Genomic DNA, 12,683 nt, shown 5'->3' on the forward strand with positions numbered 1-12,683 from the left:
CACTAATAAGGTTACCGGAGTAAGGAAATCTAAAATTATGCACGGCCCATGAAACCTTGGGCAAGCTTGCCCGCGGGAACAAAGTTCTTAATCATTACTTGGTCTCCTACTTTTAAATTGGTGGGCCTCCGTCCACGATCATATCTTTCCCTAACCTTTTCATGAGACACTTTAAGATTGGCTCTAGCCTTCTTCCAAAGATCCCTAATAATATCTGGATCTATTGTCTCAGGTAAAATATCACTAAGAGACCAAAGGTTAGAGAGCGGCGTGTTGGGTATGAACTTAAACATCAGTGAAGCTGGAGTGAACTTGTGAGATTCACGAACCGCCGAATTCAAAGCGAAGGCTAACCAATGCAGGGACGTATCCCACCTGGAATGATCATCATGATGATAGACAATAAGAGCCGACCTCAGATTACGATTGACCCGTTCAGCCAGAGATCGTTGAGGATAGTATGCAGAAGTTGTTACATGTGAGATGATAGATCAAAACAGAATTTTCGGAAGAGATTGGAGGTAAAGGCTTTAGCATTATCAGACAATAAATATTGACACGGACCAAAAGAAGCAAAGATGGAATTTAAGCAAGAAATGGTGGACTGAGCGGCAGCCAGCTTAGTCGGAAATAACCAGGAAAATCTGGTAAAACCATCTACATTCACAAGGATGAATTTATTAGCATTCCCCTTTGATTGGGGAAAGGGTCCTACGTAGTCGATGTGAAGACGTTCCATGGGGCGTGACGCTTGATGAGAAGATAGAAGGCCTAGCTTAGTGGACATGGTGGGTTTACTAAGCCAACAAGGTTTGCAAGCTTTTACCAGTTCTCGAATTTCACCGTCCATACCTTTCCAAATGAACATTTCTCGAATCTTTTCTCGGGTTTTAAATTTGCCTAAATGCCCCCTAATGGGGTCTCATGGTAGTACTTGAAGATCATAGGTACAAGAACAGCTGGAACCACAACCTTCATCTTCTTATCATGCCCCGACGGGCAACATAAAACACCATTCCTCAATACATAAGGGACAACATGTTCCCCAGAAGAAAGGGTTTCCATGATAGGGGCCAGCGTCGGATCTTCACGTTGATATTTTTCAATATCCCTAAACAACATGGGAGCATCAGCGAGAATGACATTTACACCCGGAGATATGGACTCGGGAAGTGAAGAACTGTCTTCCTGTCAAAGGGCTCTACATCATTGAAAAACATACGGCTTAGTCCGTCCGCCACAACATTTTCAGTTTCTCTTATATGACTAACATCAAATTGGAAGGCAGAAATTCTGATGGCCCAACGGGCTCTGCGACCAGTACGACGCGGCCTAGCTAAGACCAAACTTAAGGTTTAGTTATCTGTTTCCAAGTCGAACTTGACATGTTCCAGATAGAGGCGGAACTTGTCTGGTGCAAATAGGACTGCCAAACCTTCAAGTTCATAAATGGAATACTTGGCTTCTTGAGCCGATAAAGTCCTAGACGCATAGGCGATGGGTCGCCTCCCTAGTTCAGTCTCTTGAAAAAGGACTGCAGCCACCGCGGACGACAACGTGTCGGTTTGGGCGATGAATTTCTTCGAGAAATCAGGCATGGCAAGAACAGGGGCATTACACAGCGCTAAATTGAGATCTTCGAAAGCGGCTTGTTGAGAAGGTCCCCACTCAAATTTGACGCCTTTCCTACGGAGTAAGTTCAAGGGCGCCGCACTATTAGCGAAGTTAGAAATAAATTTTCTGAAGAAATTCACCATGCCAATGAATCTGGCAATTCCTTTGATGTCCTTGGGAGGTTTGAAATCACGGATGGCCTGTGTTCTAGAATGATCTACGGCGACACCATCGGGCGACACAATATGCCCTAGAAATGACATGGAAGGCTTAGCGAAAGCAACCTTGGACAACTTCACTGTTAACCCAGCCTTACGAAGGCGACTCAGGATCTCTTTCAGATGTTCTAGATGTTCTTCAAAGGTCTCAGAAAATACGACGACATCATTAAGATAATGGTATAAGTACTCAAATTTGATGTAGGAGAAGACCCTATCTTGCAATCGTGTAAGGACGGCTGCTCCCTAGGAGAACACGAAAGGCACGCGGTTGTACTCATACAAGTTCCATTCCGTGGCAAAAGCTGTAAGTTGTTTGGATTCTTCGGCTAGAGGGATCTGATTATACGCCTGGTGAAGAACTTAGCTTTACGAAACCATGAAAAACAAGAGTGAAGGTCGGGAAGGGGCACAGATTGTAACACCACCTTCCGATTTAAAGCCCTGTAATCAATCACATGGCCTGAAGCCACCTTTTGGGAAAATAGGCGATAGGGTCGAATAATACCATCTTTTAACATCTGATCTTTGATCTCTTTCAGAGCCTTCATTTTAGGTGGAGATAACCTATAAGGTGGGAATCGGACTGGAATCGAATCCGTAACCTCGATCTTGTATTCGATAAGGTCAGTAACACCGAGAGTATCAGAGAAAACATCTGGACAGGACTGACACAACTTACGAATACTCTCAGCCTGCTCCTCAGGTAGATGTCTAAGGTCTAACAACATCTCATCCTGGGTAGGCGAAAGAGGTGAACATAATACAGAACTACATTTTAACAAAGGGATTTTATAATTAGAAGCAAATTTGAAAGTGCACGACTTGCTCTGAATGCCGAGGACAAGACCGGTGTAAGACATGAAATCCGCTCCCTACATAATGGGGCAAGACAAGTGCTTAGCCACAAACAGTTTCAATTTCCAAGTAAATTTAGCAATTCTAATTTTGGCATACAGAAAACCCAAAATTTCTAATGGAGATGAGTTAGCCGAAACGTATAGAACCGAAGACGAACAATAATAAGAAAATTTACAAACGGATTATAATTTGGAATATCATTTAGCCGAAATAATTGAACACACACTCCCAGAATCTAATAGAGCTGTTACAGGTTCATTATTCACTTCAATTTTGAGAAATGGTGCAGGTGCGGGGATATCCGCCGAAATCCCAAGACATTCTTTGGGGCCTTCAAATGATAAATTAGAAGACTGACTTTTCCCTGAGATTTCATCGCATTTAACAGGGGCTGAGCCTGAAGAAGGTGGGCAAGCTGACTCAGCCGACGCCGCTAGTCACTTTTGATTATTGGTGATGTTGGGAGGTGCACCAGAAGTTGATCAGGAGGGGTGCTATTAGAATTCGTGCAATTCTTGGCAATATGGGAAAAAGCGCCGCATTTAAAACAGCCTTGGAATGACCCTGCTCCATTCCTTGTCCCATTGGATTTGATCAAGGGGCACTTATTCCGGAGATGATCCGTCGACCCGCAAGCGTAACATTTGCGGGCAGTGAAAGTTCGGCGGGGTGGAGGCCGAAAACTACTTGAAGATGGAGGGGGCTCTTTTGCGACACGTAATGTATCCGCATATCTAACTCCTTTGGCTGATACAGCCATAGCCTCTAATTCAACAAAAGATTGCGGGCGTGACGCAAAACACAAATGAGGACCGTTTTTTCAAAACTTGCTTTCTGCAAAAAAACTGAAATTTACTTTCTTATTGATATACATGTATATTAAAGCTCTCTATATGATGGTGCAATCTGTCTTTGCAGATCTTGGTTTTTGCTGCTATAATAATCTGTAAAAGTTTGAGAGTTTTTCCAAAACTTGCTTTCTACAACTCAAGAGTTACAGCAAAACTTGCTTTCTGCGGGAATAATTTTTATTTTGAAGTCACTGAAACTGTAGGTTCGAGTCATAAAATATAAGAAAATGTACGGGAGAGGACCAGTGTAAGTTTCAGTAATAAATACATTCTCAGGACTAGAAACGGAGGTAGATATAACGAAGACAGGGAAGAAAAACTTTAAACTAATGGACGGTGCCACTGTTCAGAAGAAATCAAATAAAGTGAGCATAAAGAAGAAGGAAGATATTGTAAAACTGATGAGATTTTTTGAGGTTCCGGACGATGCCAAATCCTTCTATGAGGATGTGATGAAGAGCACTGAAGTAAGTGACAAAAACAATGTTTCAGTTTTTCTTGAAGACTCTGATATTGGAGAGGTGGAATGAAAAGTGGACAAAGTGTTGGTGTTGATAGAAAGAAATAATCTTACTTTCCTCCCTTTTTTTGGTATCTTTTGTATCTTTTACATTCGTAATGCGTGTACATGTCAAAGACAATGTTTATGTTATTTTGAAGACTTTGATGTAGAAGAATTTTGAGTGAAGGGTGAATAGAATGTTTGTGTAAATAAATTTCATAGAACAAGTGTAAAAATTGTTTTTCTTTTTCTGTATTAATTCATATTCGTAAAGAGCATAGATGTCAGAATTAGCAGGAATGGTGTACTATAATATTACATTGTAAATAAATTTGTTTAATTGATGGAAAAACCAAGAGAACTCCTGTTTTACTAACAATTTCTTAATTAATATTTGATGTAGAAAGCAAGTTTTGATAAAGTATTGAATTTTGGACCCTCATAGAGTGTACAATTCTCAAACTTGACCAATTCCGATGATCACCTTTTAATAAGCCCTAACCGTAAAATTAATCATATAAAAACCAAGTCTGTAATTTTAAAGCCCTTCTTGGAAAATAGTTTTTTGTCCCTCCTGAAAAATTTCATTTTTTCACAAAGCAAGTTTTGCAAAAACGGTCCTCAAATATGACCTGTAGGATGGTGAAATTCCTTGAACAATGGCGTGAACAATTTGATCTTCTGGGAAATGAAGAGCAAATACCCTAGTATAGAATTTAATATCTTGGATTAGGTCGGCAAGATTTTCATCCAGTCACTGTACTCGGTAATAGTACTTTTGAATTAGGGATGACCTAGCCCGAGCAGGAATGAAGTTGGCCAGGAGGTGTGCATGAAAATCTTCAATAGTGGATTGTTCAGCAATTGCTCTAACGATTTTGTCCGAGAGGACACCAATGGAATAAGGGTAGATAATCTGAAGGATCTGACACGGGGAAAGCGAAAATACAAGAGCGTGATCCTGAAACTCGACCAAAAATCTTAGGAAGGAAATGACATCACTTGTGGAGTTAACGGAGAACTTAGAAATACTTCTGAGCAACATCGCTAGTGGATGAGGCGAACTACTGAACCCGGGTGACATAGTAGGTAACGGCCTACGGGGTGAAGAAGCTGTTTCAGAAGGTGCATTATTCAACACAAATGGAGGGATGGATGTACGACGACCTGACTCGGTTTCCAATGGGGCAAATGTTTGTTGAGTTGCCACGGATATTTTACCTCCTTCACCCGTGGGAGAATCCTCCTCGCTAACTATGTTTATCAGAGTGGGTTGGTCGGTTTTGGGGGGGGGGACTGCCCCAGTTAACAGTAGGCTAACCTTACTGGACAACTTAGAAAGGTTTTCGAGAAGAGCACTTGCCTCCTTCCCTTGAATCTCGTTTAACTTAAGAGACAATAGATCAGTAATCCTATGCTAAAAATAGAACAATCTAGCTTGTACACGTTCAAGTTGATGTGGGGAGGGATCCCCTCCTTCAAAAAACTAACTACGGATGCTAGCTCAGTAGTATTGTCAGTGATCGTGGAGAGAGCGTCGTCAATCTCTTTCTCTCCCAAAGTTGGGGTGGTAATCGGCAAATCAAGAGAATCTTTAAGCTTAATGGTATCGGCCGCAACCGTGCCTCCAGATTGAACATTTCTAATAGCTAATTCGTAAATCAGTTCCTCCATGCTCAAATAGCCGGGATGGAGGACATCGCGAGGGCCGGACATGATGACAAATGATTGTCAAATTTAGAAAAAAAAAGAAAATTCCAGCGACGGAGAAAATTGTTAGAGTTCAAAACAAAATCAATATTTAGCCGTCAAAAGGGGCTAAATTGAGACCCATTCAACCACGCTCTGCTACCACTTGTTCCGAGGTATCTGTGCAACAGCAGATGTGAAAGAAGGTGTGGGCTGGAATGGGTCTAACTACAAGGCCGAAAGATTAAGTAAAATTTAAATAAAGGTTATATTTTCAATAGACAACAAGATTTAAAAAATTTTCACTAGGTGAAATAACGAAGAAAAATCAGGTACAATAATAACTTCACAACCAAGTTCAGAGGTCTTTACAAATTCCGGGCTTCGAGCCCCAATTTCACAATCCTTGAGCAACTAGCCCAACTTTACCAAGTCACACACTTGTTCCAAGGGCAGAAAACCCCTTCATACAAGGAGCATAAGCTCCAAAACCCCATATCAGGCCTCCTAGAGGCACTTTATTACATCAGAAAGAGCTGACCCGCTCTCAAATTTCTCACGCCTATCAAAGGCCACAATCAACTTTCCCGATAACTGCCTCTCAAGGCACACTTACAAAGAAACAGGGGTAACTAGTACCCAACCTACTGGGCCTTCGTGGAAAAGGAACAGATTAATTAAATGGCCCAAAATATCAAAATGAATGGAGGCATGTACTTACACTCCTACATGAACACTTGTTAAAACCTAAGTGGCGGTAAGTCGATACACAGGGGCTATTCCCAAACTATGGAGGTGACTCGTATAAGAAAAAATTTAACACATTAGGGAAGAGTAGAAAATCAGTTATGAAAACATAGTCACCTCAACTCAAAATGAAGGGGAGCTCGAGGGGGTAAGCACTCTCTATCCCCGATTTACATTTAAAGATATATGAGGTTTTACAAAGATGGAAAAAGATTTACATGTTTTAAGTTATAGGTTACATATTAAAGGTTTCGGACCTTCCCCGAGGGCTAAACTGCTGAGCTAGCAAGAAATAAAGATGTTAAAAGGCCATTACCTTGTAGAAGAGCTGCTGGCGGACGAAAGAGGCGCTTCCCGCCTCCTGCAATACTTCCACACACTAAGCTAGATGTTGTACGAGTGGCCAGGAGACAAGAAAATCAGCAGTTTTATACCCTCTGGGAAGATTCGAGACCTTTCATGAATGAAAGAGCCACACCCACTACCGTTTATTGTTGGATGGAAAGGTTACATACAAAATCGAAGAAGAAACACCGGATTGGCAGAAAATTAATTACCAAAAATTGGGATTGGCTGAATTCAAAACTGGCGGAAAGAAAGATTTACTATTGCCAACCCAAAAAATGAAAGAAAAAATTTAGTAAAGACAAAATTTGTGAATACAAAACTTTTCATGAAAGTTCGTTCAGTTCGCACCAGGGTGGATGATTATATTTTTTAGGCAGTGACATCTATAAGAGAATGTCCACACTTCTTGATCATTGAAAAACAAAAACAAATCGAAATACACACGGTGACATCTTCTGAGAAACTGTGGAATTAATTCAGTCTTTAAAGTTCAGGGTTTCTCCAGTAGAGAATTACTTTAAGGCGGAATTTACAAATGCGCTGCGTATAGGTGTACCAACCGCTACAATAATAATAATAATAATAATAATAATAATAATAATAATAATAATAATAATAATAATAGTACTAATCAGACACTTAACACATTGCATAGCACACGCATTGGACAACGTTACACCATCTTCTATCGTAGTGAAGACATGAATGGAAAAATTACACCCACACATTTTCACAGCTTTTATGTATGTGTTTTTATTCTTTACATTCACTTCATTCAATTTTTGTACTTACCTTATAGTTTTTATTCATGATTTGAAATACTAAATGTAATCTCTGCATTGAGATAATCTTGTGTGTGCATTGTCTTATGAAGTGAAAGCGCGGTGCCCGCCCCAGCTGGCAAGCGTGTATCTCTGGTGTTCCCAGCAGGAAACGGTGTTTCATATCTTTGTGGAGACCGCGTTTTCACACTGTCCGGTGCCTGTTCGCCGTGTCTCTAACACGCATACTGTATAGAAAGGGGAATTATAAAATTAATAAGATAAAAATCTTTGCACCGATCGTGTAGTGTAGGGGCTTGAGATTATAACCTAGAGGGCTTGGTGTTAATGCCAGGATAGTACCTAACTTAATGCTACACCCACAAGTTGACAGCTTGAGGTAGGTAGGTTTGATTTCCCACGCTTCTGGATTCGATTCCTGCCTAGGCCTAGGGATTATCGATAGAAGGCCAGGGTCTGAGCCATACAGCCTAGCAGGGTAAGGGAGAGGTGGTATTATACAATTCCTTATAACTAGATTGTATACCCAAAAAAGCCTTGATCAATTTCGAAACCTCTCCGCAGTGCACATATGGAGTGAGGGCATTTAACACTGTTGATGGTATTTTGTCCGTCGGTAACCCTTAGTTCCGGAAGATAGTGGGTTCGAATCCCATTGAAGATAATTTCACACTAGGCAAATGCTGGGGTTCTACCTTAATTAAGGACATGGCCGCTTCCTTCCCACTCCTAGGCCTTTCCTACCCCTCGTCGTTATAAGACCTATCTAGTTGAGGAAAGTCGAAACAAATAAATAATAATATTTAATTTAACACCATCTGGTTACCTGCTTGTCGATTTCAACGCCCTGTTTTACATTAGGGCTACTAGATAGCAGAGTAAACCGAATCTCTCTTGGAGTGTCTATGGCTGAGTTTTAATAAATTTGTCTGGTAAACACGAGATGTGTTACCAGAGATCTTTTTACATGCCGACATCGTACGACATGGTGTGTCGGGTAGAGTTTTCCCTTCCTTCAAAAATCTGACTGCCTCTGCCGAGTTTGAACCCGCTTTCTTGGGATCCGGAGGCTGACACTCTACTACTAAACCACAGAGGAGTTATAATAATAATAATAATAATAATAATAATAATAATAATAATAATAATAATAATAATAATAATAATAATGTGACAGAGTAGCTGTGCTCTTAGGGTCGCCCAGTTGTGAGCTTGTATACCTTGGTGGTGATTATTGTTTTAAGAGGAAGTACAACTAGGCATCCATACTCTATATAACACTCGAGCCATTCAGCGTGCCCCTGAAGTAGGATAGCGGCTATACATAGGCTTTTATAGAGAATTTTTTTTTAGGTGGGACAGAGGACTTAGTGAGACGGCCTAGGGAATAATGCGCAAGATATTATTCCTAGTACTAGGCCCCCATTGCAAGATAGCGGCTATAAGGCGTTATACATACGCTTTTAAACTTCAAGTTCTATACACAGGCTGCAAGCCTAACGTTACGATGACCACACGTTGACCTCTCAAGACTTAGAGTTGAACCTCCTAGAAAAATTAGAGTTGAACTTAGAACAAGATAGCGGATATAAGGCTTTATACGTTTTGCTTTTAAACATGAAGTTCGATACACGGGCTGCAGGCCTAACGTTACGCTGACCGCGCATTAACCTCTCAAGACTTGTAGTTGAACGTGGAAAAAGATAGCGGCTATAAGGATTTATACATTTGCTTTTCGGCTTTAAGTTCTACACCAGGGCTGCAGGCCTGACGCTACGCTGACCACGCGTTAACCTGTCAAGGCTTGGAGTTGAACTTGGAAGAAGAAAGCGGTTATCAGACTTCATACGTATGCTTTTAAACATGAAGTTCGATACCCGTGCTGTAGGCCTAACGTTACGCTGACCACGCCTTAACTCTCACGACATGGAGCTGAACTTGGAACAAGATAGCGGCTATAAGGCTTTATACATTTGTTTTTAGACTTGACGTTCGATACCCGGGCTGCATACCTAACGTTACGCTGTCTACGCGCTAACTTCGTAGGCCTTAGAGTTGAACAAGATAGCCCGTTTTATCGAACACTTTCTCGGATGCAAGCTTACAGGCGCACGGCCCCTAACTGCACGGAATACAATTAGAGAGAGTATCCAGTTCCTCGCTTCCTAGTTGGTTCTAACCTGCTATGCAGAACAGAGGGTATGTAGGAAGATATGGAACGTAAACAACATTAATGAACTCTGTTATATATTGGCCTACAATAAATCCGTTTTTAAACCCACTATCTCTCCGTGTACGAATTGAATCTGTAGTTGAGTAGTCACCGTTCTTGTTCTGTTAAGAGCCGTAATTTAAACGCGCGCCTCTGGTGTGTGAGCATTATGCAAAAAATCACTAATGATGTTCATTAAGTATTTTTTATCGTGAAAGTGAACAAGATGAGGAGGAAGAGGAGGAGAGAAGGTGCATCTATCTGTAAAACTGGGCCTAATAAGGAGGAGGAGGGAAGGGGATCTCTCCGTAAACTGGGCGAGACGATGAGGAAGAGGAGAAGGACATCTATCCGTATAATTAGGCCACACGATGAGGAGGAGGAGTGGACACATGAGAGTGACCGGGGATCCTCTAAACCGAAGATCACAACGCTGCTTACTCTTTCCCTTATAGACTTTGTAGTTCTATAAGAAAAGGAGATGTGTCATTACTTATATTCACATAACAATCAGTTCCACTTAAAAGAGATAGACAGTTGTTTTTGCCGGTTTCAGTGCACAACTAAACATCATATCTACCTAAGAGTGCACATTGATAGTAAAACATCTATTATGTTTATGTGTGATCTTTGTAGTGTGACTTTTTCAAACTTGACAATCTTCAACGACATTAAGCTGTAAAGCATAACTTCGGAATATTTTCATGCTCTGCCTGCGTGTTCATTTCTCTTGTCCTTTATCAACAAGATACGGCGCACCCCACCTTCTAACATCAAGCTATATTTTTTTGTTCAGAACATGATAGGGAACGTATTATGACTATTCAAATCTTTACTGTAAGATAACAACTGACTACATATGTTCTAATCACAAAAAAAAAAAAAATGCTGTTCTCGGTAGAAGCGTACAGCACAATGCATTTTTCCTGTCCTCTGTAACAGGATTAACAACATGTTTTATCTTGTTCAGGAGGGGAGGTCACACGTCGGATGGAGACGTAAAGCCTTAGCGAAGGTGTAGTTAGGAGGGCTATCTAGTGTAGGAGGGGAATCTGTCCGGTAAGGGTAAAACTGTGAGGAGGAGGGGGAGGGATTGAGCTGACCTCAGCAACTCTGACCTCCCTGACTGTAAGGAGGAGGAGGAGGTAATGAGCTGACCTCCGTAAATGTGAGGATGAGGAGGAGGATGAGGAAGGATTGAGCTGACCTCCGTAACGTCACGAGGAGTAGGTGGAAGATGTGTCGTAGAAGGGGTATGTCGAGAAGGGCTGCTAGCCTTAAAACTATAATCCTCTGATGTTAGGCCCCTCTAAAATGGTGTCATGTCAAGAAGGGCAGCTAACCTTTATCCTCTGAGGTTATGTCCCTGGCAATGTCCCGTCCAGATAATAGCAGTAAGGTTAGAATCGTACCCTTTTTCAAAAAATTCCACGGCTAAGTTTCCGTCATGATACAAGTGCACTGGTTAGGATCTGTCAAGGTGGTAGCTTTCATCTTGACAGGTGTCAGTTATTCAAATTCCGCGCCAGCGTGGTTATGATGGCAACAGTGAGGTACGACTAAGGTTAGGATCGTTCTCTCTTTTAAAAACATTCCGCGGCACACAAAAAGCATGTGGCTAAGTCCCCGTCAAGATAATACCCGTGAGGATACAGGGATCGAACGCTTTTAAAATAATCCGCGGTAAAACAAGTGCACGTGGTTAGGACCTGTCAACATAACATCACTGAGGTAGCAACGTTCAATACAAGTGCATGTGGTTAGAACCTGTCAAGATATCAGCTGTCATTTTGAAAGATGTCACTTATTTCAAGTTCCGCGCCCCACGTGGTTAAGATGGCAGCAGTGAGGTTATGACCTGTCAAGATGGCAGCAGTGAGGTTAGCTACGTTTACTTGTTCAAATTCCGCGCCCACGTACTCAAATTTAAGATTAGGACCCGTCAAGATGCCAGCTCTCATGATCTTGTATCTTGTTCAAAACAGTGATGTTAGGATCCGTCAAGATGACAGTGTCATCTTGACAGCTCTCAAAGGCACGAAGCTTTGTTTGTAAACAAGACAACGTGGCTGTGACGTCATGGTCAGGTGGTTATGACGTCGCAGGGTCAATGACCTTGGCTGGGGTCAAGGACCTCATGTGCTGACTCAACACAAAAATGCTGACGCCTGTGATTTAGAATCCCCTCGCTCATACTACTATTTCGCGATCTTTCAGAAGAGCCCATTGAAGAAGTTGTCTATATCGAAGAACTGCAGAAAACAAAAAATCGTGATCACTATTTAATCGAACATGTTATTCGTCGTTGTTGAAATAAACTGTATGTCAAATTTCTTGGTTTTAAAAGCAACTTCAATTTATGGATTCGTGAAGAGGACATACTTTAAAACTTAAATTTATTTATTCTGGAACCTCTACCTTTCATTTCTTCTACTGCATGACACAAGTTTAAACTTACAAGCCAACATTATTACTACTATTCAATTTGGGACATGGTGAAGGGTAGGATAATGATTAAAAAATCGAACAACACCCGCATTATGTTTCATAAATCGTATTTATTTTAGTATATATATACTTTTCTTTAAGTAAATCTGTTCTGTCCTTTCTTACATAGAATATTTCTACTGTCTTCGCTGTTTAATACCAACACAAACAATTTTCCTTTCATTGCAACGGCAACGACAAATGCTGCTATCTTCTCAGCAACTGTAACATTAGGTGACGTCACACGCTGTATAATTTTACCAAACAGATTTTCATCCTCTAGATGTCTTATTTCAGGTTTGTTTTAACGATAAGCAATGTCATGCTCTTTGCAGGCAGCATCTAACATATTAGTACAAGGATCACTACGTG

This window comes from Anabrus simplex, chromosome 3, assembly GCF_040414725.1.
Source record: "Anabrus simplex isolate iqAnaSimp1 chromosome 3, ASM4041472v1, whole genome shotgun sequence".
NCBI classification, from domain to species: domain Eukaryota; kingdom Metazoa; phylum Arthropoda; class Insecta; order Orthoptera; family Tettigoniidae; genus Anabrus; species Anabrus simplex.